Genomic DNA, 26,123 nt, shown 5'->3' on the forward strand with positions numbered 1-26,123 from the left:
TAAGAGAGGCTACCAAGGATAAACAACTAGATTGTCGGATCCCACACATACCAAGCATTTCAATCATACACACAATATGCTCGATGTGTGTAAATACAACATGGCATCACAACATAACTCTACGACTCAAGTATTTATTCATTAGGCTTCGAAGAGCCAGATAAAACAAACATGGGTCTCATGACCCAACATTCAGAGCATACAAGTCAAAGCACATGCGGAAGCTTAACATGTCTGAGTACAGACATCTACAAATGGAAAAGGCTGAGAAGCCTGACTATCTACTAGATCCTGCCGAGGGCACAAGATCATAGCTGAGGTATCAAGCTAAACGTCGAAGTCCACACGGAACTACTAGCGAGACTGAAGTCTCTCTGCAAAAACATAAATTAAGCAAACGTGAGTACAAATGTACCCAGCAAGACTTACATCAGAACTAGCTACATATGCATCAGTATCAAGAAAGGGGTAGTGGAGTTTAACTGCAGCAAGCCAGCTTTGACTCGGTGGCTATCTTGAACTACGACTACAAGTAACTCTTTTGAGGTGGCGCACACGAGTCCACATATTTACCATATCAATACACCACTATGGATCCGCTCCCATCTCCCTACGAGAACGCCATCCATAGCACTCATGCTTATCTTGCGCGTTTTAGAGTATCCACTTTCACTTGTCTATGAACTATGCAAGGGGTCCAAGTTTCCATATCCGAGGAACCGGCTATTCGAATAGATAAAGAAAACCCTGCAGGGGTCTACTTCTTCACACACGCTCCCACCACTTACCGTCATTTACACGACATGTACTCGGCAACCTTCAAGCGGAAGCCCAACGAGGGTGTCGGCCACGGCCTACCTAAACACTCAAGTCTCTAGCCTAGGTTTATCGCCTATCCAGGTTCCATCCACATGAAGTCCGGCCGAGGTTTCCACATACGGCCACGAACGATGTGAACAGGGTTCCCGAGACACCAAACGGGCGCCCGGTACACCGTGCCACGGTGTATCTACCGCATCATAGCCCACCCCTAGGGTCAGCGCTACGCACGGCCGCCAACACATAACGTACTAACACCAAAAACTAGTTGCAACTCCTGGACAGAGTACTAGGGTTATTAAGAAGCCGAGATGGTCAATTAAGGATCCCAATGAGTGGTAGTAGTTGTTCATGGATCACAGACACAGAACTTAGTTCCTAAGAACAGTTTCAATGAGACAACCCACCATGTACTCCTACATGGCCTCTCACCGCTACCTTTACCAAATCGTGTTCACGCACTTAGCTCACACACAGTAGGACATGTTCATCACCATTCCAATTCATTCCCGATGAATCAGACCCGACAAACTCTATGCAATAGTAGGCATGACAAACAAGCATGAATGAGTAGGCCCATCAGGGCTCAAACAACTCCTACTCATGCTAGTGGGTGTCATCTATTTACTATGGCAATGACAGGTCATGCAGAGGAAAGGGGTTCAACTACCGCAACATGTAACCGTTGAATCGTTGTTGTCCTAATGTAGTAAAAGAGAGCAGGAGCGAGAAAGTGGGATTGTATCGGAATGAACAAGGGGGTTTTGCTTGCCTGACACTTCTGAAGATAATATAGCTCTTCATCGGTGTCATCGAACTCATCGTCGGAACACGTCTATCGAGAGGGGACAACCACCGGCAAACACAGAAAGAACACAATCAATGCAAATGTGACAATATGATGCATGATCACGACATGGAAATATGCTATGATTTGTATTAATGCATCTAGCAACAATTTAAATGAAGTCCATATGAACCAAGGATTCATATGAAAACTCCATAATGGGTATTTAAAATGCCATTATCATGTTTTCACTTATACAGGGGTATAAGTTGGTTGAACATGCATGAAAGTAGCATAAATGGATAGATTGTATTTTTCTGATAATTTTTCATATATAATTTATTTCATTCTGAGTTATAGATTATTTTCCATGATTTTTAGAAGTTTAGGCAATTTTCTGGAATTTCCCGAATAAGAATAAATCCAGAATATGAGTTATTGCGTCAGCACTACGTCATTGTGATGTCAGCTGGTCAACTGGGCGCCTCCAGGTCAAACCTGACCAGTAGGGCCCACTGGTCAGTAGTTAGTTAACTAACTAGAGTTAGTTAGTGTTAAACTAATGCTAATCCTAATTTAGTTAGTGGCTTGGGGCCCACACGTTAGTGACCCAGGGGTCAAACTGGGCCCACCCAGGGTCAACTTGGTCAGTGGGGTTAAACCCCTGGCCAACAAGGTCAAACCTGCTGGCGGGTTGACGCCGGCAAGGCCATACGCGACGGCGCAGCTCGGGAATGCGGTATAGGCGGCGGTTTCGCGCGCTGGGGGCACCAGGGCATAGCCCTTGCTCCTGCGCATCTAGTGGAGACAGCAGCAGGTCACGGGGTCACCGGAATCGACACCGGCGACGGGTCGAGCGGCGGCCGAAGCTACGGGTGTGCTCGGGTTGGAGCTAGGGGGCACGTGGGGAGGAGCTGGCGGTGGCTACGGGTGCGCGAAGACACGCTGAGCACGGTGGTGAAAGAACATGCGGTGCCCCATGTTTGGTTTTGGTAAATTATGACAATCTCTATGGACTAATGGTTGCCTTGAGTTATATTTGAAGGTTTTGTCCATATGCTTTTCTTGGAGTACATGTGTTGGTTTCAAGGAGAGTTTGTGTCGACCAAGGTGCTATTCAAGGAATTACCTAAAGACTGGTCTTGTGAGAGGTTGATCAAGACTAAGTTAAAGAGTGAATCAATATGATCAACCCACAAAGCATAGAAGATGTACCGAGAGGGATCAAGTGATCCCATGGTATGGTAAGCATTGTCAATTACGCTTTGTGTACTAACCCATGCTCTTCGTGAGGGTTCTTTGTGGGGTTAGGTTTGTGCAAGTTCAAGTGGAGCACCACGAAGAGATCAAATGCTTCAAGCTTGTTGTCCTTTGTGGTGACAATGGACCTGTGAAGATGTGCGGAAGAGTGGCTCGCCCATAGTAGAGTATGGGGGAGCAATCAACTAGTCTTCATCGACTCAACACAATCAAGAAAGGTTGCGGTGCAAGTTAAAGTGGAGCGTCACAAAGAGATCAAATGCTTGAAGCTTGCCGTCCATTGTTGTGACAATGGACTTGTGAAGATGTGCGGAAGAAAGGCTCACCCATAGTGGAGTATGGGGGAGCAATCAACTAGTCTTCATCGAGCCAACACAATCAAGAAAGGTGGTCCAACTTGAGGGAGTCAAGATCGTCATCATCTAGCTCAAGTGGACCATGTGCAAGGCAAAGGTTTGCCCTTGATAGGTTTTCTATTTTACCGGTCTCATGTTGGTAGTTGGGAGACCGGGTTATAGGATCGATTGCCATACTATCAAGGGGGGCTCTCAATGAGTAGCTTGATCGTATTGTTCGTTGAGAGCTCAAACCATTGCATCCTTGCATCATCTTTCTTGGTTCTTGTTTGGTTCTCTTTGTGAGTCTTAGAGCTTACGGTCATCTTGTTGACAAGCTTGAGTTCATCGAAAACGGAGTTCGCTTGCATCTTCTATGATGTTTTCGATGTTGGAGGTTTTGCCGGTTCTTCTCGGTTGGAGGTTTCACTCCTCTTTTTGTTAGGCATACCTCCCCTGTCGCTGTTTTGATGCTACTCGTCGTCTTGTTTCCAACAAGCTTGAGTTTGCTCAATTCGGAGCTCATATGCAGAAGTTATGGCAGTTCTGGTTTTCTTGAGTGTGGTTTTTGTCAGGGTCCCAGCGGTAGTACCGTGGTACCCAGCGGTAGTACCGCTGAGGAGTCACAAGCGGCAGTACCGCTCTGCAGCGGTAGTACCGACGGTGACTCCGCAGCAGTACTACCGTTGGCTTACCAGGTCCCTACCACGTCGATTCGAGGGGTCTTTTTCTGTGTCGGATTGTGCGGTACCTCGCTGCGGCAGTAGTGCGGCAGTACCGCTCCTTAGTGGCAGTACCGCCCTTCCTCCGTGGTAGTACCGCCCGATTCCCTCTTTCCCTTTACCCTTCGTTCTGCACGGCAGTACTGCCGAAGGGTGCGGTAGTACCGCCTAACCCAGTGGTAGTACCGCTGTCTCCTATGGTACTACCGCCCCAAGGTTCATGTTTTGTTACTCCTTTTCCCTGTTTCTTCCGCCTGAGCGGTACTACCGCTCATGGAGCGGTAGTACCGCTCGTGTGCGGGCTGAGCACATAACGGTTGGATTTTCCCCCTCCTATAAAAGGGGGTCTTCTTCCCCAATGAACCTTATCCTTTGAGCTCGTGTTCTTCCCCCATTGTTGACCTTCTTCGAGCTTGCTAACTCTCAATACCTCCATGGATTCTTGCTAGTTTTTGAGGGAAAAGAGAGAGGAGATCTAGATCCACATTTCCACCAATCACTTTCTCCTCTATGTGAGGGGAACCCCTTGGATCTAGGTCTTGGAGTTCTTGGTGTTCTCTTTCTTGTTCTTCCTCTCATTTTCCTCCCTAGCATTAGTTGCTTTGGTGGGATTTGAGAGAGAAGGACTTGGGCACTCCGTGTGCCCTTGCCATTGCATTTGGTGCATCGGTTTGAGATCTCCACGTGATACGTGGAAGTTACAAGTTGAGAAGCTTATTACCCTTGGGTGCTTGGTACCCTTGAACTTGTTCCTCTTGGGTGCTTGGGCGCCCTAGACGGTTGTTCGTGTTCGGCACTCAATCATTGTGGTGCAAAGCTCCGGGCAAGCGTCGGGGTCTCCAATTAGGTTGTGGAGATCGCCCCGAGCAATTTGACGGGTACCGGTGACCGCCCCCAAGGGTTGCCAAAGTGTACGGGTTCGATGACCGCCCCCAAGGGTTGCCATTTGTACGGGTTCGGTGACCGCCCTCAAGGGTCCCTTAGTGGAATCACGGCATCTTGCATTGTGCGAGAGCGTGAGGAGATTACGGTGGCCCTAGTGGCTTCTTGGGGAGCATTGTGCCTCCACACCGCTCCAAACCGAGATTAGCATCCGCAAGGGTGTGAACTTCGGGATACATCGTCGTCTCCTCGTGCCTCGGTTATCTCTTACCCGAGCCCTTTACTTATGCACTTTACTTTGTGATAGCCATATTGTTTCTTGTCATATATCTTGCTATCTCATAGTTACTTATCTTTCTTAGCATAATTTGTTGGTGCACATAGGTGAGCCTAGTTGTTTTAGGTTTTGTGCTTGGCAAATTAACCGCTAGGTTTATTCCGCATTTGTTCAAGCCTAAACCGTAATTATTTTAAAACGCCTATTCACCACCCGTCTAGGCAACATCCACGATCTTTTAGGTGGTGCGCTCGGTTGTGGCTCTAGGTGGCGGTGGCCACGGCGGCGACATGGCTAGGCGGCGGTGAGCTCTCGGGTCCAGCGGAAATAGCGGCTAGAGCGGCCAAACGGCATCGGAAGAAGATGGGAACGGGTCAGCGACTCACCGCGAGTCCAACGAGCGCGAGGGCGAGGCCGGGGATGCTCTGTGGGCGGCGAATCAAGCAACGGCGGCCGTCGGTGCAGAGGACGAAGATGGCGTCGAGGATGGCGTTGTAGGGCTTCCGGAAGGGCGTGGCTCAGTGGGGAGGAAGAGGGGGTCGAGGCGGAGCTTCTGAGCGCTTCGGCGAGGCGAGGCAGTGGCTGTGGCCACGGCAACAGCGAGCGGCGGCGATGGCTACGCTCGGGCATGAGAGGGAGAGAGAGAGAGCAGAGGAGGGGGAGGAGCACGGGGAGAGTGAGAGAGCGGTCGAGGCGGCGTGGCGTCGCGAGGGAGGCCTAGGGCAACAAGGGGGAAGCGGCAGGAAGCAGGAGGTGGCAGGGGCGCATGCCGGCATGCGGCGATCACACGCCTCACGTCCTTCTGGCGTGAGGTGGAGGACGACTGGCAGATAGGCCCGGTGGGCTGCTACAGTGCCAGGCCGGCCAGGTAAGCGCCAGGTAATCTCTCTCTCTCTTTGGTTAATGTTTTTTTCTATTTCTCTGTAACTTCTAGGCTTTATTAAAAATACCAGAACGTTTCCAAAAATCCTGAAAATAATTGTGGGCTCTGGTTGGAATATTCCCAACATCCCTCACTTAAGTTCAGAATTAATTGAGCATTTAAAATATTATATAGCATTTAAATGACCAATTGCAAATAGCATATGATTTAATTCAAAAATCCAGGATGGCCTAGAATTATGTGCATCATTTTTGTCAGAGGTGTTGGACCAATTCAAAAATGATGAACATTTCTAAAGGGCATTTTGGGATCATTGAAAAGATTTAAGTTTGAACCTGGTTGAATTTCATTTGCTGCTAGGGTTTATTATCCCCCAGTTCAAGTTTCTTGAAAATAATAGAATGCACGATGCTCACTAATGCAACTATCTGCAAACAATTCTAGGGCTATGACAACTCACCCCCACTAAACAAGAATCTCGTCCCGATATTCAAGCGTGGGGAAAAAGGAAGGAGGAACACAAACTAACACGATCTTCATGATCCAGGTGGCACTTCATAAGAACGTTGATTCGATCACCATCATTGTCTCGATTTCTTGCCTCATGAACTCCAACTAACATGACAATGAGAGTAAAGAGAAAACTCTGGAAGGACCAATCTTATCGAAGATCGAACAACTCAGGATCAACTCACGGAGTGAGACATTGAAACATCTCTCGAGCTGAGACATGAAGTACACATCTAGAGGGGTGGAGTGGAACAGATGACGAGGGTTCACTAGGTAGACAACAATTCCACACCTAAGAGGGTGGTGAACGGTTGTCAATGTAGCGAGGATTTGAGTTGCCATGATACCATAACGAGACACCCTAGAGAAGGATGACTCGTAGAATTTTCCCTTAAGTGGAAAAAAGAATTACTTTTGATCCAGAGATCAATAAAATTCTCTATACCAGCCTAGGGAAAATCTCAAGCAATCGTTTGAAGGAGTTTGAAAGAATGACATACCCTGACTAGAATGGATGATGTGGACTACCTTGTTGAAGGCAACGTAATGGATGATTTTTGCTTATCATCGCAAATGGATGGGATCCATGGTAGGACAACTTTTGAAGATGATCCTGAACAGCAACTGCTGAGAAGGGCAGTCCATAGTAGGATGACACAATGGCGGTGCAAGCTGGGAACAAAATGCAAATGTTGGGAATATTCCAACCATCATATCTGCCTGAGATTCAGATCTGGTTAGAAACAGGATACTTCAGACTCACATGTCTGAAAAGAAAGTTTGCAACACAATTCGACGAGATGGAGTTGCGAGATTCTCGAGGAATGAACTAAGATAGCAAGTTCCAAAACATGAGCTGGTTCTGCTACATACAAGTGAACACACTATCCTAGACAAGCATGACCACATAGTAGTCTTATAATAAAACACTACCGAGTTCAGGTGGGGCACCATCAACGAGGATATCGAAGTCTTGTGCATGAACTAGTATTCGCACAGCAACTCCTTTTCCGTGAACAAATCAATCAGTGGATTGGGAGCTAGGGAATACTTATGGGCTAAAGGTTGCAAGTCTTCAAACCATAGAATACTTCGCACATATGCATGACTGACTTGGGATGGTTCCGAAGGAAGCAAAAACAAGCTTTCTCGAATTCACGGCGGCAACTTACATCAAATGCACGTGAATTAGAGGAAGTCACTCCTTTCATCCGAACGTATACCTCATGAGCAGAATATGAAGGCAGTGCTTACAAAGTTTCCAATACTAGTGTAATGTTCAACATGAATCATGGGGGAGACAAAATGCTGCTGTTGGGTCAACAGCAACTCATCGGAATTTCCATATCACTGGACTTCCACCATCATGTGAACACGGTGATAGCCTTGGTCAGACCAAAAGATGTAATGGTGTATGCTCGGGGATCAACCACAAGTAAGACAACATTACGAACATCGTTGGTTCTAATTTGACTTGATGATAGTCCATACTCAAGTCAAAGTTTTGACAAGGCAATAGATCCAACAACTTATCACAAGGACCAATCGATGGAGATATCATCTTTATTCAACACACACACACACAAAAGATATCCCTTTGGAATGAACTAAGTTGGGAAAGCTTTTATCTTCCAACTCTCCAAGTTGTTGTTTAGCTTAACCAACTAGCTCAGGGGTATCCAACACAGATTCTTGGAGAAAGGGGTGGTTTATAAGAAACCAATTTGATCACGAACTCAACATAGCGGTCAGGTGACAACCTGGTAATACTTCCGAGAAGATATTCGGAACATCACGAACCACCGATATGTTATTAAGCTCGAGAACAATCTTGCTTTTCAGAGCAAGATGATATGATCAAATAAGCAAGGGATTGAATAATCCTAACTCATTGATTGAAGAGTGCACTGGAAATAAGGACTAGGTAGCACAATCTATCCTAGAATGATGATTCAATAACCAACACGCTAAGAATGAGAATATTGTCCATTTACTACCAAGCAACTAGTTGCTAGGAGTATTGATTTCACACATCACGGTCCACTTGTCGGTATTCCGGTTGCAACAACACGGAACCGAGGAATGAATAATGTTGGAGAGAAATATCACTGCATCAAGAGTTCATAAGAGGTGGTGCAATTCTCATGACAATTCTGACATAAGGAGGCAACACTCCAAGGTAGAACAGAACAAAAGCTGGATTGGCACTTTGATCTGCGGAATACAACTGCTTTGACCCAATCCTAGATATGGATGAGGTACTGGAGTTTGTTTCTCCTAGTCATTCCGGAATAGAATGGCTTGATGGATCACATGAATAATAGGCATCGATAACACCAATGCACAACTACTCTTGACCAACAATTGATGGACGAGGGTCAGAATACAACTAAAGAGGGACAACTCAAAGGAACATATAATTTTCTGAGTTATGGATGCATGGATTAGCATGTTATTTCTCCCGGATAACCCATGCAGAAATGTTGAACTGGCAGAGTCACAATATAGAATGGAGAACTCCTCAAGAGTACTCTAATTGTGATATTTTGGTTCAAGAGAACTCCTGCCATATTGGTTCATGGTATTGGAAGAACGTTGTACCATGGACCTCAAGGACTATCGCAAAGGTTACTAATATCCTAAAGGAACTATCAAACACTATCAACATGAGGTAAGAAGGGTGAATCTTGGGTTCAAGAACCCATGAATAGAATACCTACCACTACATGGCATCACGGGATGCTTTCGAGAATAATGGCCAGAATCACACACTGGGGATACAATACATGGCTAGATCACTAGGTGACTCCCTGAAACACCTAGGGTCATAATAATAACTCCAACATACACGTCAAGGCAACGGAGTACCTCAACACACCGATTAGTGTGCTTAATCTGGCCCAAAATACAGTGGGAACATGGAGGAAAGATTTGCAAGTGCATCAGACTATTTAGAAAACTAGGATGACTTGGACAGCATAACGGCTGTAAATGCTCAAAATGATTTGAGACATCCTGCAAAATGGTGGCATAACCACTCAACATCATAATATCAAAGTTTTGAGGCCAACTATGACATATGGAAGTAGTAGGAACTAAACAGAGGCTTGAACTCAACAATCCTAGGAAACTACGGTTTAGCAACACGTCATCCTGAGAGATAGAAGAGAAGCCTAGTTCTTAACCCCCGCAGAAAAGAAGAGAGTGACTCAGATCAGAAGGCATAGGGTATAAGAAGTAAAAAGAGCCTTATGTTCCCTTCCACAATCAATTCCCCTACATAACTAAAGCATTTCTAGACACAACTTCGACTAGTTTGGCTTGGTAATCCTATAGGCAGTCAGGCTCTGATACCAAAGCTGTCAGGACCCCGATTCCAAGTCACATCGGTCTAGCCGGTAACACCTCATATCACTTTGCGGCCTCACGCACGGTATTCCCACGGGTGTCACTTTACCATGGCCCGGGACTGTTTGCGCCTTTTGGCTCACGTATATGATAGTGTCGCTAGCCTCCATATGACAGAGAACCCGGACCGACATGGCTAGTCATGAACCCAAAGCGGCACCAACCTATGGGGATAGGCATACATGAATCACATCGAGCATGTCGGTCAGCAGCGTCTGAATCCGGGCTCTAGCACTGGGCTAACAGGACTCCAGGAACCTAGGCCGTAGCAGGCTAGGCAGGACTCCGGATGTCACCGCGTGACATTTCCCCGAAGGGATAGACATAGGAACAAAGTGAAACACATGCCGCCCAGTCAAGTGTCCTGAGCAGTAGTGCTAGGCTAGCGGGACTCCGGTGAACCGGGCTATAGCGGACTACTATGGCTCATGGAAGCACTAGACTACATTTCCCCATAAGAGAGGCTGCCAAGGACAAACAACTAGATTGTCGGATCCCACACATACCAAGCATTTCAATCATACACACAATATGCTCGATATGTGTAAATACAACATGGCATCACAACATAACTCTACGACTCAAGTATTTATTCATTAGGCTTCGAAGAGCCAGATAAAACAAACATGGGTCTCATGACCCAACATTCAGAGCATACAAGTCAAAGCACAAGCGCAAGCTTAACATGTCTGAATACAGACATCTACAAATGGAAAAGGCTGAGAAGCCTGACTATCTACCAGATCCTGCCGAGGGCACAAGACCGTAGCTGAGGTATCAAGCTAAACGTCGAAGTCCACACGGAACTACTAGCGAGACTTACATCAGAACTAGCTACCTATGCATCAGTATTAAGAAAGGGGTAGTGGAGTTTAACTGCAGCAAGCCAGCTTTGACTCGGTGGCTATCTTGAACTACGACTGCAAGTAACTCTTTTGAGGTGGCGCACACGAGTCCACATATTCACCATATCAATACACCAATATGGATCCGCTCCCGTCTCCCTATGAATCCGGCTATTGAAATAGATAAAGAAAACCCTGCAGGGGTGTACTTCTTCACACACGCTCCCACCACTTACCGTCGTTTAGACGACATGTACTCGGCAACCTTCAAGCAGAAGCCCAACGAGGGTGTCGGCCACGGCCTACCTAAACACTCAAGTCTCTAGTCCAGTTTTATCGCGTATCCAAGTTCCATGCGCAGGGAGTCCGGCCGAGGTTTCCACATACGGCCCCGAACAATGTGAACAGGGTTCCCGAGACACCAAACGGGCTCCCCGTACACCGTGCCACGGTGTATCTACCGCATCATAGCCCACCCCTAGGGTTAGCGCTACGCACGGCCGCCAACACATAACCTACAAACACCAGAAACAAGTTGCAACTCCTAGACAGAGTACTAGGCTGATTAAGAAGCCGAGAGGGTCAATTAAGGATCCCAATGAGTGGTAGTAGATGTTCATGGATCACAGACACATAACTCAATTCCTAAGAACGGTTTCAATGAGACAACCAACCATGTACTTCTACATGGCCTCTCACCGCTACCTTTACCAAATCGTGTTCACACACTTAGCTCACACACAGTAGGACATGTTCATCACCATTCCAATTCATTCCTGATGAATCAGACCCAACACAACTCTATGCAATAGCAGGCATGACAAACAAGCATGAATGAGTAGGCACATCAGGGCTCAAACAACTCCTACTCATGCTAGTGGGTTTCATCTATTGACTATGGCAATGACAGGTCATGCAGAGGAAAGGGGTTCAACTACCGCAGCATGTAACAGTTGAATCGTTGTTGTCCTAATGAAGTAAAAGAGAGCAGGAGCGAGAGAGTGGGATTGTATCGGAATGAACAAGGGGTTTTTGCTTGCCTGGCACTTCTGAAGATAATATAGCTCTTCATCGGTGTCATCGAACTCCTCGTCGGAACACGTATATCGAGAGGGGACAACCACCGGCAAACACAGGAAGAACACAATCAATGCAAATGCGACAATATGGTGCATGATCATGACATGGAAATATGCTATGATTTGTACTAATGCATCTAGCAATAATTTAAATGAAGTCCATATGAACCATGGGTTCATATGCAAACTCAATAAGGGGTATTTAAAATGCCATTATCATGTTTTCACTTATACAGGGGTATAAGTTGGTTGAACATGCATGAAAGTAGCATAAATGGATAGATTGGATTTTTCTGATAATTTTTCATATATAATTTATTTCATTCCGAGTTATAGATTATTTTCTATGATTTTTAGAAGTTTAGGCAATTTTCTGGAATTTCCTGAATAAGAATAAATCCAGAATATGAGTTATTGTGTCAGCACTGCTCATTGTGACGCCAGCTGGTCAACTGGGCGCCTCCAGGTCAAACCTGACTAGTAGGGCCCACTTGTCAGTAGTTAGTTAGCTAACTAGACTTAGTTAGTGTTAAACTAATGCTAATCCTAATTTAGTTAGTGGCCTGGGGCCCACACGTCAGTGACCCAGGGGGTCAAACTGCGCCCACCCGGGGTCAACTTGGTCAGCGGGGTCAAACCCCTGGCCAACAGGGTCAAACCTACCGGCGGCTTGACGCTAGCAAGGCCAGACGCGGCGGCGCGGCTCGGGAATGCGCTATAGGCGGCGGTTTCGTGCGCTGAGGGCACCAGGGCATAGCCCTTGCTCCCGCGCATCTAGTGGAGACAGCAGCAGGTCACGGGGTCACCGGAATCGACGCCGGTGACGGGTCGAGCGGCGACCGGAGCTACGGGTGTGCTCGGCTTGGAGCTAGGGGGCACGTGGGGAGGAGCTGGTGGTGGCTACGGGTGCGCGAAGACACGCTGAGCACGGTGGTGCGCTCGGTTGTGGCTCTAGGTGGCTGTGGCCACGACGGCGACATGGCTGGGCGGCGGTGAGCTCTCTGGTCCGGCGGAAATAGCGTCTAGAGCGGCCAAACGGCATGGGAAGAAGAGGGGAACGGGTCAGCGGCTCTCGCGAGTCCAACGAGCGCGAGGGCTAGGCCGGGGATGCTCTATGGGCGGCGAATTGAACAACGGCGGCCGTCGGTGCAGAGGACGAAGGTGGCGTCGAGGACGGCGTTGCAGGGCTTCCAGCAGGGCGTGGCTCCGTGGGGAGGAAGAGGGGGTCGAGGCGGAGCTTCTGAGCGCTTCGGTGAGGCGAGGCAGTGGCTGTGGCCACGGCAACAGCGAGCGGCGGCGACGGCTACGCTCGGGCATGAGAGGGAGAGAGAGAAGAGGAGGGGGAGGAGCATGGTGAGAGTGAGAGAGCGGTCAGGGCGGCATGGCGTCGCGAGGGAGGCCCAGGGCAACGAGGGGGAAGCGGCGGGAAGCAGGAGGTGGCATGGGCGCGTGCCGGCATGCGGCGATCACACGCCTCGCGTCTTTCTCGCGCGAAGTGGAGGACGACTGGCAGATGGGCTTGGTGGGCCGCTACAGTGCCAGGCCGGCCAGGTAAGCGCCAGGTAATCTCTCTCTCTCTCTCTTTGGTTAATTTTTTTCTATTTCTGTGTAACTTCTAGGCTTTATTAAAAATACCAGAACGTTTCCAAAAATCCTGAAAATAATTGTGGGCTCTGGTTGGAATATTCCCAACAGCCCTCACTTAAGTTCAGAATTAATTGAGCATTTAAAATATTATATAGCATTTAAATGCCCAATTGCAAATAGCATATGATTTAATTCAAAAATCCAGGATGGCCTAGAATTATGTGCATCATTTTTGTCAGAGGTGCTGGACCAATTCAAAAATGATGAACATTTCTAAAGGGCATTTTGGGATCATTGAAAAGATTTAAGTTTGAACCTAGTTGAATTTCATTTGCTGGTAGGGTTTATTATCCCCCATTTCAAGTTTCTTGAAAATAATAGAATGCATGATGCTCAGTGATGCAACTATCTGCAAACAATTCTAGGGCTGTGACAGAGCGAGCGTTCTGTGTTTCCATTAACTGTTATAACCCCGTGAGGTCCTGGCATTTTGAGCTTGAGATATGCATAATGCGGTACCGCATTGAATCTGGCGAATGCGATTCGTCCGAGCAGTGCGTGATAGCCACCGCGGAAGGGGACGATATCGAAGATCAACTCCTCGCTTTGGAAGTTGTCCGGGGATCCGAAGGCCACTTCTAGTGTGATTGAGCACGTGCAACAGGCCTCTACACCTGGTATGACACCATTAAAGGTGGTTTTTGTGGGTTTGATCCTTGAGGGGTCGATACCCATTTTGCGCACTGTATCCTGATAGAGCAGGTTCAGGCTGCTGCCACCGTCCATAAGGACTCGAGTGAGGTGAAATCCGTCGATGATGGGGTTAAGGACCAATGTGGCAGAACTGCCATGACGGATACTGGTAGGGTGGTCCCTGTGATCGAAAGTGATCAGACAAGAAGACCATGAGTTGAACTTTGGCGCGACTGGCTCCATCGCATAGACGTCTGTCACACCCTAGCTAGTTCATGCATTAGAGTGATGCATCATGTCTTCTTTTCCAGAAAACTGAAATGGGGATGACGAAACCCCCAGCACCCCCTGGAAACAACTAGGGTTTAGTAAAATCTTTTTCAATGAACCTGAAATGCCCTTCTAAAAAGTCCTCCCTTTCTGTTTTGGGGTTAGAACCTCAGACAAAATGGGTTCACATTTTTCCAGGACACCTAACGTCATTGGATTAAATCATTACTATTTGCATTTGGGCAATTTAAATTCTATAAATATTTTAAAATGCCCAAATAATCCTGAAAGTATTTTTAGGCTATTGAGAATATTCCCAAACGTGCCTCTGAATATTTTCAGGTTTTTCCTAAATGGAATAGTATTTTTACTATTTCAAAACACAGGACAGGAATAAATAAAAGGAAAAACAGAAAGCAGAGAGTAGAGGCATACCTGGCGCCCACCTAGTAGGCCCACCTGCCGGCCCAGCCCAGCCACCGCTCCAGCGAGCTGCTTGGCTTGGCCAGGCAGGCAGGCAGGTGCTCGACGCCGGCACCAGCGTGCGCCATGCAGCTGCCCGCCGCCCTGCTTCCTCCCCTCGCCGTTCTGCTGCCCTAGTTCGATCACCCACTTCTCCCCCGAGCTCGCAGACACGCCTCCTCCTCCCCAGCTCCTCTCCCTTGCTCTCCCGCACCATGGCCGATGCTGTCGCGCCCACGCCCCCGTGATAACCGCGTCCGTCGTCGTCCCCGTGCCATGTCACCGTGTCTGTTCACTCCACCGTTGTCGACTACGTCGAGCAGGCCGAGCCCCAAGCGCTCGCCCGCTCTGGAGTGGCCCCTGACCCCGTCTCCCCAACTCCGGACGCCGAGATCGCCATTGTTGCCCCGCTCAGCTCCGGCCTTCCCTGAGCCCGCTTCGACGCTTGCTGCAACCACCGTGAGCTCAGCTCCGTCCTTCCCCTCTCCGTTTACTCTCTCCTGCACTGTATGCACCGCACCACGATCACCCGCACCCGCCGCCACCGAGCTCGTCGCCGACGTGACTCCGGCCACCCACCGGCCACACCACTGTGACCAACGCACTCACCGCACTCGTATGAACCCGTAGCATCACTCCACGCGCCTTGCCGTGCCCCGTAGCCTCGGTTTCGACCTCACCCGAGCTCCGGCAGCTGCACAGCATGTTGCCGGCGACGTTTCCGGCCACCCCGAGCTCCACCTCTGCCACCAAACGATGCGGCTTTCTCCCAGCTACGCGTAGATGCTCTCCGCCGCCCATTTGGTCGCAGAGCATCAAATCCGCGCTGCTCCACCGCGTCTGGCCTTGCCGGCGGCTAAACGCTGGCGAGTTTGACCCTGTTTCACCATGGTTGACCCCGTGTGGGCCCAGGTTGACTTCCCCTAGAGTCTATGACAAGTGGGACCGCCCTGCTAATTAACTTATATTAGCACTAACTAAATTTAGTTAGTTAATTAACTACAGACACGCGGGTCCCACTTGTCAGGTTTGACCTGGACCGGCTCCGTTGACCACTGACGTCACCCTGACGCAATGCTGACGCAATAATTCAATTACTTGAATTATTCTTATACAGGAAATTCTAGAAAAATATTACAAATTTAAAAAATTCATAACTTTTAATATGTAAGTCCAAATGCAAAGAGTTATATATGAAATTTGTTCAGAAAAATTCAATCTTTCCATCTGCAATGGTTTCATGCATGACAAAACACTTTAACCTTGCTTTTTAGGTGAAACAAGCTAATGCACTTATATGGCTTAAGAACATAAGCTTCCATTTGAATCCTTGATTCAAATAGACTCAAACCAGCTTGTTTCACGTTGCATTAGGCATGACACCTCATATTGCCATGTCATAGCATGCATCATATTGTCGCATATTGCCATGTGATGATTGTGTTCTGTGGTTTCTTTCGTGGTAGGTTCTGCCTCCGAGGATATTTCCGAGTATCCAACTGAAGGGCAGTACCCTACTACTACTCCATTAGGCAAGAAGCCCCATTGATCATATCGATACAATACCATGTTCTTGCTCCTGCTCTCATTTACTGCATTAAGACAACAACGTTTCAAACTGCTGTGTGCTGCGGTAGTAGAACCCTTATCCTCTGCATGACCTGTCATGGCCACAGTAACTAGATGAAACCCACTAGCATGTGTAGGAGTTGATTGAGCAATGTATGTGTTTCCTACCTTGCTATGCCTGCTATGCTTAGAGTTGTGTCAGGTCTAGTTCATCTGGGTGATGGGCTAGAGTGAAATGATTACGTCGGTAATGTGAGGGATGTGTTGAACATGATTTGGTAAAGGTATCGATGAGAGGCCATGTAGGAGTACATGGTGGGTTGTTTCATTTTGGCCATCCCTAAGAACTGAGATCTGTATGTGTGATTTAAGAATCAGTTACTACCATGCATTGGGATCCTTAATTGACCCTCTCGACTTCTTAACCACCCTAGTACTCTGTCCAGGAGTTGCAACTAGTTTCTGGTGTTTGTTGGTTTTGTGTTGGCGGCCGTGCGTAGCGCTGACCCTAGGGGTGGGCTATGATGCAGTAGATACACCATGGCACGGTGTACCGAGTCACCCGTTTGGTGTCTCGGGAACCCTGTTCACATCGTTCGGGGCCGTATGTGGAAACCTCAGCCGGACTCCCTGTGGATGGAACCTGAATAGGTAATAAACCTGGACTAGAGACTTGAGTGTTTAGGTAGGCCATGGCCGACACCCTCGTTGGGCTTCCGCTTGAAGGTTGCCGAGTACATGTCGTGTAAATGACAGTAAGTGGTGAGAGCGTGTATGAAGAAGTACAACCCTGCGGGGTTAACATCATCTATTCGAATAGCTGTGTCCGCGGTAAAGGACTACTTGTTTGCCTATATAGTTCATAGACGAGTTAATGGATACTACTAAGAGACTCAACGTAAGTGTGAGTACCGAGGATGGCCCTCTCGTAGGATGACGAGGGAGGATCCTCGGTGGAGTATTGTGTTGGTGATTAGTGGACTCGTGTGCGAAAACTATTTTTTACAAGTGGTGTCTCATAGGATAGCTTAGCCAAGAGTCAAAGCTGGCTTGCTGCAATAACTCCACCACCTTCTTGAGAATGAGCATGTATAGTAGGATCTGTTGTAAGTCTTGCTGAGTACCTTTGTACTCATGTTGCTTTAATTACTGTTTTCAGACGACAACACCGCCCCTCCGACGGGTTCTATGTAGACCTCAACGTCGATGAGTAACTTGCCACCCAGGTGGTGATTCTGGCCATGGAGGGCCCTATGTAGATAGACAGGCTTCGTCAAGCCTTCTTTCTTTCTAGTGTCGGTACTCGGACTTATTTGCTTCCACATGTGCTTGTATGCTTGTATGACTTGAGTGTCGGGTCATGTCACCCCTACCTGTATGAACATGTTATGTATGGCTCTCCAGAGCCTTTAAATAAAGTACTTGTGTTGTAGAGTTTTGTTGTGATGCCATGTTGTATTTACCCATATCAAGCATATTGTGTGTATGATTGAAATGCTTGGTATGTGTGGGATCCGACAATCTAGTTGTTTATCCATGGTAGCCTCTCTGATGGGGAAATGTAGTCTAGTGCCTCAACGAGCCATAGTAGTCCGCTACAGCCCGGTTCACCAGAGTCCTGCTAGCCTAGCACTACTGCTCAGGACACTTGACTGGCTGGCATGTGTTTCACTTTGTTCCTGTGTCTGTCCCTTCGGGGAAATGTCACGCGGTGACATCCGGTGTCCTGCCTAGCCTGCTACAGCCCGGGTTCCCGGAGTCCTGTTGGCCCAGTTCTATAGCCCGGATTCACACGCTGATGACCAACATGCTTGATGTGATTCATGTATGCCTGTCCCCATAGGTTAGTGCCGCTTTGGGTTCCCGACTAGCCATGTTGGCCCGGGTTCTCTGTCATATGGATGCTAGCGACACTATCATATACGAGAACCAAAAGGCGCAAACGGTCCCGGGCCATGGTAAGCGACACCCGTGGGGATACCGTGCGTGAGGCCGCAAAGTGATATGAGGTGTTACCGGGTAGATCGATGTGACTTGGAATCGGGGTCCCGACAGCGTTGGCATCAGAGCCGGACTGCCTGTAGGTTCGTTGAGCCAAACTGGTCGATGTCGAGTCTATAAATGCTTTAGTTATATGTAGGGGAATTGATCGTGTGAGGGAACGTAAGGCTCTTTTACTCCTTTACCTTATGCCCTCTGATCTGAGTCATTCTCTTCTCATTCTACGTGGGTTAAGGACTAGGCTTTCTTCTCTCTATGAGGTTCACGCATTACTAAACCGTAGTAACTTATAGGATTGTGGGTTCAAGCCATAGTTCAGTTTCTACTACTTGTAGTATGTTGCCAGTTGAACCAGAACCTTGATATGATGTTGTTGAGTGGTTTTGCAAACTGTTGTGAATGTCTCAAATCTTTTTCTGAGCATTTACAGCCGTTATACTGTCCGATTTCTCCTAGAAAATTATAATGCCTTTGCATTATTTTGTGCTTTCAGATGGCCACCTGTTCCCAGAACGAAGTGGTTCGTCTGACTCGGTGCCTCGATGTACCCGGTCACACGGCCATGTTAGTCCGAGTGATGGTCGAGACAAGCTATCGATGGTATCCTGAGTATACCGTCGAGGAGCAGTTCTGAGACTTCAATCAGAGCCAGTACCTTTGTACCGTCAGGATATATCCCTCTTATCCTGGAGCCAGTGAACCCCTCCACTGCTCTTATGGACTTGGGGTCACTATCGAGATGTTCGTGCAGGACGCAACTTACTCAATGATGACTATCATTCGAGCCAGAACTGCCTTGCTCCAGAGCACGGATTTTCGCTACATGCCAGCCTCACTCCCTGGGGCACAGGGGTACTATCAGGCTTTATACTATGACTCTACACATGAGGAGTCACTACTCCGCACCACTGCCGAGATACTCGAGGACAAGGACCGCGAAAATTGTGCCTTGCGAAAGGAGCTTTTCAACTCTCTTTCTGATCACTGGGCCACTTTGACTCGGTTTGCACCTGCTGTGCAGGCGGGATACATGGACATGAGGGACATGTACCCTGTGCGGTCTGGGTTGCCAGATTGCATGGACTGGCATGATGTAGGAGGCATCACCCCTCCTCGTGGTCCCCGGCTGCCACCGTTTGTGGGACCAAGGCCACATCCGAGTCCCTATGGCCCCCAAGCTCCACAGGACCGTCTGTTCCCAGATGATCATGTTTCGCTTCCAGGTTTTGGTGGTGACTTTTATGAGGATTACTACGGAGCTTTCTGAGGTAGTAGTAGTTTCACTAGTACTGTAATAGTTGTATTCTCCACAGTCCTGCGTGACCATGGGATACGACTTGGTGTGTATCACGCTCCGGAGGTGTAGAAAATAATGTATAGGAGCTTGGAATGCCTCCGATGAGATGTAACGCCCTTCGCCGTAGTTGTACTCTAGCCTGGGCTTGTACTAAACTATGTACATTGTGTATGACCGATGGTATATATATGGCAGTTTCTATATTACCATGCCATGCAATGAACATCTCAGCATTCCATGTTATCCATTACATTCTGCACTTCCTTGCCAAGATTGTGCCATCCTTGTCTAAACCATTGTCTTGTTTTTCCTAGGATGGTCAACACCCATAGCAACCCTGCTGCTCCAGGGCAGGGGGAAGCCAGTGCAGCTAGGGATGAGAATCTGCCTCACCCGCCTTCACTGGCCGAAGTTATGCTAGAGGCAGAAAGAAACAAGCGTGAGACTAACCGCTTGCTGGAGCGGATTGAGCAGAACACTACACGTCATCAGCGAAATGACTTGGTCTCAATCAATGACTTTATCAAGTTGTACCCACCAAAGTTTAATCATTCCGTCGAGCCCCTCGACGCGGATGATTGGCTTCGCAGCATCACCCAAAGCTGATAAGGTTACCTATGCTGCCTATCACCTCGAAGGCCCTGCTAGCCTTTGGTGGGAAAACTTTGAGGCTATGCGCCCGATCGGCCAAATCACTACTTGGGCTGAATTCAGTGAGGCTTTCCATGAGCATCACATCCCGGAAGGTCTCATGGATCGTAAGAGGGAAGAGTTCTACAACTTCACCCAAGGCAGACTGACTGTGGATGCATACAGCCGCGAGTTTGGAAATTTAGCACGTTATGCTCCTGAAGAGGTATCCACCGATGCTAAGGAGTAGTCAAGGTTCCGCAAGGGACATAGCCCCAAGCTTCGCCGCGATCTTCGTCTGCACGAGTGCACCTCCTTCCAAAAGCTGGTCAATAAGGCCATCAATGCTGAGACAGGCCAGACTGACTATGACGCTTCACGCAAGCACTCCCGTGATTTTGATTCTTCATTCGACTCTGGATCTCAGAAGTGTCGGGTGTGGATTCCAAGCACAGTGCTACCACCCAGGTACACCCCGAGGCCATCCTTTGAGGCGCCTCGCCCCAACCAGTAGTTTGCACCGCCTAAGCCCTATGGTGGCCCCGCTGCTAATGCTGCTCCACGCCCCAATGTTGTGACATGTTTCAAGTGTGGAGAGCCGGGTCACTACAGTCGAGAGTGTCCCCAGAACAACAACCCCAACCAGTCTGGAAAGTCCGTTGGCCATGGTAATCCAGCGGGAAAGACATTCTACGCCAAGCCAGCCACCACTACACGTGGCCATGTCAACTATGTCTCAGCTGAGGAGGCTCATGATGATCCTAACGTCGTCCTTGGTACGCTCCTTATTAATTGTCATCCGGCATCTGTTCTTTTCGATACTAGAGCATCTCATTCATTCATATCTGAGAGCTATGCTCGATTGCATAACACGACATTCTGTGACATGCCCACTTCCATGGTAATTCAAACTCTGGGTTCCAAATGGCAAACTTCTAGAGTAAGCCATGGGAATGAAATTCTTGTCGATAGACTTGTCTTCCTTGCATCCTTAATAGCTCTCAAGTCCTCGGACATAAACATCATCTTGGGTATGGACTGGATGTCAGCTCATTATGCTAAGATTGATTGTGCCACTAGAACCGTTCAACTTACCCACCCATCGGGCAAGACAGTCAATGTCTTAACTCGAGTGGCCAAGCGCCAGCTTTACTCCCTAAATGCCAACCCCCTTCCAGACCTTGAAGATATTCTGTTAGTCCGAGACTTCCCAGATGTTTTCCAGAAGAACTGCCAGGTGTTCCACCTGACAGGGATGTCGAGTTCGTGATAGACCTTGTTCCAGGAACCGTCCCAATTTCTAGAAGACCCTATAAGATGGCACCCTTAGAACTAGCCGAGCTTAAGATTCAACTCGATGAGTCCTTGAAAAAGGGTTTCATCCGTCCTAGTTCTTATCCTTGGGCTTGCCCCGTCCTCTTCGTCAAGAAGAAGGATGGAACGGATCGGATGGTTGTAGATTACCGACCTGTCAACTTGGTCACTATCAAGAACAAGTATCTGGTTCCCAAGATCAATGATCTGTATGACCAGCTCGCTGGATCCTCAGTCTTCTCCAAAATGGATTTGAGGTTGGGCTACCATCAAATCAAAATCAAGAACGGGGACATTCCTAAAAACGGCTTTTGTTACTCGTTATGGCTAATACGAGTACACCGTCATGTCCTTTGGTTTAACCAATGCCCCAGCCACCTTCTCTCGGTTAATGAACTCGGTCTTCATGGAGCATTTGGATAAATTCGTCGTGGTATACCTCGATGATATACTCATCTACTCCAAGAGTGAGGAAGAACATGTCGAACATCTAAGGCTGGTATTGACGAAACTTCGAGAGCATCGCCTTTATGCCAAATTCTCCAAGTGTCAATTTTGGTTGCCAGAAGTGACCTGTCTAGGCCATGTAATCTCTGGTAAGGGTATTGCTATCAATCCTGAGCGAGTTCAAGCCGTCCTTGATTGGACTCCACCTGAAATGGTCAAGAAAGTTCGGAGCTTCCTTGGGTTAGCGAGTTATTGTCGCCGCTTCGTCGAGAATTTCTCCAAGATTGCTAAAGCTCTAATTGAACTCCTCAACAAAGATAAAAAGTTCGAGTGGACCCCATAGTGCGAGTTCAGCTTTCAGGAGCTGAAAAGACACCTGAAATCTGCTCCCGTACTAGTACCACCAGATTTCTCCAAGGACTTTATTTTCTATTGCGACGCCTCGCGATAAGGACTAGGTTGCATACTCATGCAGGATCGTCAGGTAATTGCCTATGCTTCACGACAATTACACACACATGAGGAAAACTATCCCACACATGATCTAGAGCTTGCAGCTGTAGTCCATGCACTTAAAACTTGGCGACATTACCTTCTCGGTAATCGTTGCGAGATCTTCACTGATCACCAAATTTTGAAATATATCATCACCCAACCGGATTTGAATCTCAGGCAAAGACATTGGGTCGAGTTGATCTCGGATTACGACTTAGGAATAACTTACACCCCGGGAAAAGCCAATGTTATGGCTGATGCACTAAGTCGTAAATCCTATTGTAGCAACCTAATATTACAACAAGGTCAACCACTTCTCCATGAGGAATTTTGGAAGCTTAATCTTCACATTGTTCCTCAGGGATTCCTATCTACCTTGGTGGTGAAACCGGCCCTTATGGAGCAGATCATAACCGCCCAGCAGTATGACAAGGGAATATCTCGGATCAAGCAGAACATTGCTAGCAGAGCTGCTACGTGTTTCTCTATGAACGATCAAGGTGTTGTCTTCTTTGAGAACCGCCTGGTGGTTCCCAAGAAACAACAACTACGACAACTGATCCTTAAGGAAGCTCATGAATCCCCTCTCACCATTCATCCCAGTAGTACTAAGATGTATCAAGACCTACGCTAGAGGTTTTGATGGACTAGGATGAAGAGAGAAATTGCTCAATACATTGCTAGTTGTGACGTCTATCATCGTGTTAAAGCAGAGCATCAACGGCCTGCTGGCACCCTTCAACCTTTGGTTATTCCTGAATGGAAATGGGATAAAATCAGTATGGATTTCATTACTCGGTTTCCCAGGACCAAGAAAGGGAATAATGCTATCTTCGTCGTTGTCGATCGTCTTTCCAAACAAGCCCACTTCCTACCTGTTCGTGAGAGTATAACCGCTAGCCAGCTAGCTGACTTGTACATCTCCCGAATATTGTCTTTTCATGGTGTCCCATTGGAAATTAACTCAGACCGTGGGAGCCTCTTTACCTCTCGATTTTGGGAAAGTTTCCAAAATGCTATGGGAACTCGTCTCTCTTTTAGCACCGCCTTCCACCCCCAATCAAGTGGTCAAGTAGAGCGAGTAATGTCAGGACCCCGATCCGAAGTCACACCGATCTAGCATGTAACACTTCATATCACTTTGCGGCCTCATGCATAGTATTCCCACGGGTGTCGCCTTACCATGGCCCGGAACCGTCTGCGCCTTTTGGCTCACGTATATGATAGTGTCGCTAGCATCCATATGACAGAGAACCCGGGCCGACATGGCTAGTCGTGAACCCAAAGCAGCACCAACCTATGGGGACAGGCATACATGAATCACATCGAGCATGTCGGTCAGCAGCGTGTGAATTCGGGCTGTAGCACTGGACTAACAGGACTCCGGGAACCCGGGCTGTAGCAGGCTAGGCAGGACTCTGGATGTCACCGCGTGACATTTCCCTGAAGGGACAGACATAGGAATGAAGTGAAACACATGCCGGCCAGTCAAGTGTCCTGAGCAGTAGTGCTGGGCTAGCAGGACTCCGGTGAACCAGGCTGTAGCAGACTACTATGGCTCATGGAAGCACTAGACTACATTTCCCCATAAGAGAGGTTGCCAAGGATAAACAACTAGATTGTCGGATCCCACACATACCAAGCATTTCAATCATACATACAATATGCTCGATATGTGTAAATACAACATGGCATCACAACATAACTCTACGACTCAAGTATTTATTCATTAGGCTCCGAGGAGCGAGATATTACAAACATGGGTCTCATGACCCAACAATCATAGCATACAAATTATAGCACATGCGGAATCTTAACATGTCTGAGTACAGACATCTACAAATGAAAAAGGCTAAGAAGCCTGACTATCTACCAGATCCTGCTGAGGGCACAAGATCGTAGCTGAGGTATCAAGCTAAACTTCGAAGTCCATGCGAAACTACTAGCAAGACTGAAGTCCCTCTGCAAAAACATAAATTAAGCAAATGTGAGTACAAAAGTACTCAGCAAGACATACATCAGAACTAGCTACATATGCATCGGTATCAACAAAGGGGGGTGGTGGAGTTTAACTGCAGCAAGCCAGCTTTGACTCAATGGCTAACCTGAACTACGACTGCAAGCAACTCTTTTGAGGAGGTGCACACAAGTCCACATATTCACCATATCAATACACCACCATGGATCCGCTCCCGTCTCCCTACGAGAATGCCATCCATAGCTCTCACGCTTATCTTGCGCATTTTAGAGTATCCAATTTCACTTGTCTATGAACTATGTAAGGGGTCCAAGTTTCCATATCCGAGGAATCCGGCTATTCGAATAGATAATGATAACCCTGCAGGGGTGTACTTCTTCACACACGCACCCACCACTTACCGTCGTTTACACGACATGTACTCGGTAACCTTCAAGCGGAAGCCCAACGAGGGTGTCGGCCACGGCCTACCTAAACACTCAAGTCTCTAGTCCAGGTTTATCGCCTATCCAGGTTCCATCCGCAGGGAGTCCGGCCGAGGTTTCCACATATGGCCCCGAATGATGTGAACAGGGTTCCCGAGACACCAAACGGGCGCCCGGTACACTGTGCCACGGTGTATCTACCGCATCATAGCCCACTCCTAGGGTCAGCGCTACGCACGGCCGCCAACACATAACCTACAAACACCAGAAACTAGTTGCAACTCCTGGACAGAGTACTAGGGTGATTAAGAAGCCGAGAGGGTCAATTAAGGATCCCAATGAGTGGTAGTAGCTGTTCATGGATCACAGACACATCACTCAGTTCCTGAGGATGGTTTCAATGATACAACCCACCATGTACTCCTACATGGCCTCTCACGCTATGTTTACCAAAACGTGTTCACACACTTAGCTCACACACAGTAGGACATGTTCACACACCTCTGATTCATTCCCGATGAATCAGACCTGACACAACTCTATGCAATAGCAGACATGACAAACAAGTATGAATGAGTAGGCACATCAGGGCTCAAACAACTCCTACTCATGCTAGTGGGTTTCATCTATTTACTGTGGCAATGACAGGTCATGCAGGGGATAAGGGGTTCAACTACCGCAACAAGTAACAGATGAATCATTGTTGTCCTAATGCAGTAAAAGAGAGCAGGAGCGAGAGAGTGGGATTGTATCGGAATGAACAAGGGGGTTGTGCTTGCCTGGCACTTCTGAAGATATCATTGGGTCTTCATCAGTGTCAACGATCACAGCGTCGATACAACGTCTATCGAGAGGGGACAACCACCGGCAATAGAGAAGGAACACAATTAATGCAATGCACAACATGATGCATGACAATGACATGGCAATATGTTGTTATTTGAGCTAATGCAACTAGCAACACAATTAAATGAAGTTGATTTGAACCCAAAGTTCAAATTCAAACTCCACATGTGGTTATTTAAATACCATTCATTTAATTTGTCCAAAACAGTGGCCTTAAGTTGTTCTAACATGCATCAAAATTGTACAGATGGATAGATTGGATTTTTCTGATAATTTTTCATATATAATTTATTTCATTCTGA

The sequence above is a fragment of the Triticum urartu genome, chromosome 1 (genome assembly GCF_003073215.2).
Source record: "Triticum urartu cultivar G1812 chromosome 1, Tu2.1, whole genome shotgun sequence".
Lineage (NCBI taxonomy): Eukaryota > Viridiplantae > Streptophyta > Magnoliopsida > Poales > Poaceae > Triticum > Triticum urartu.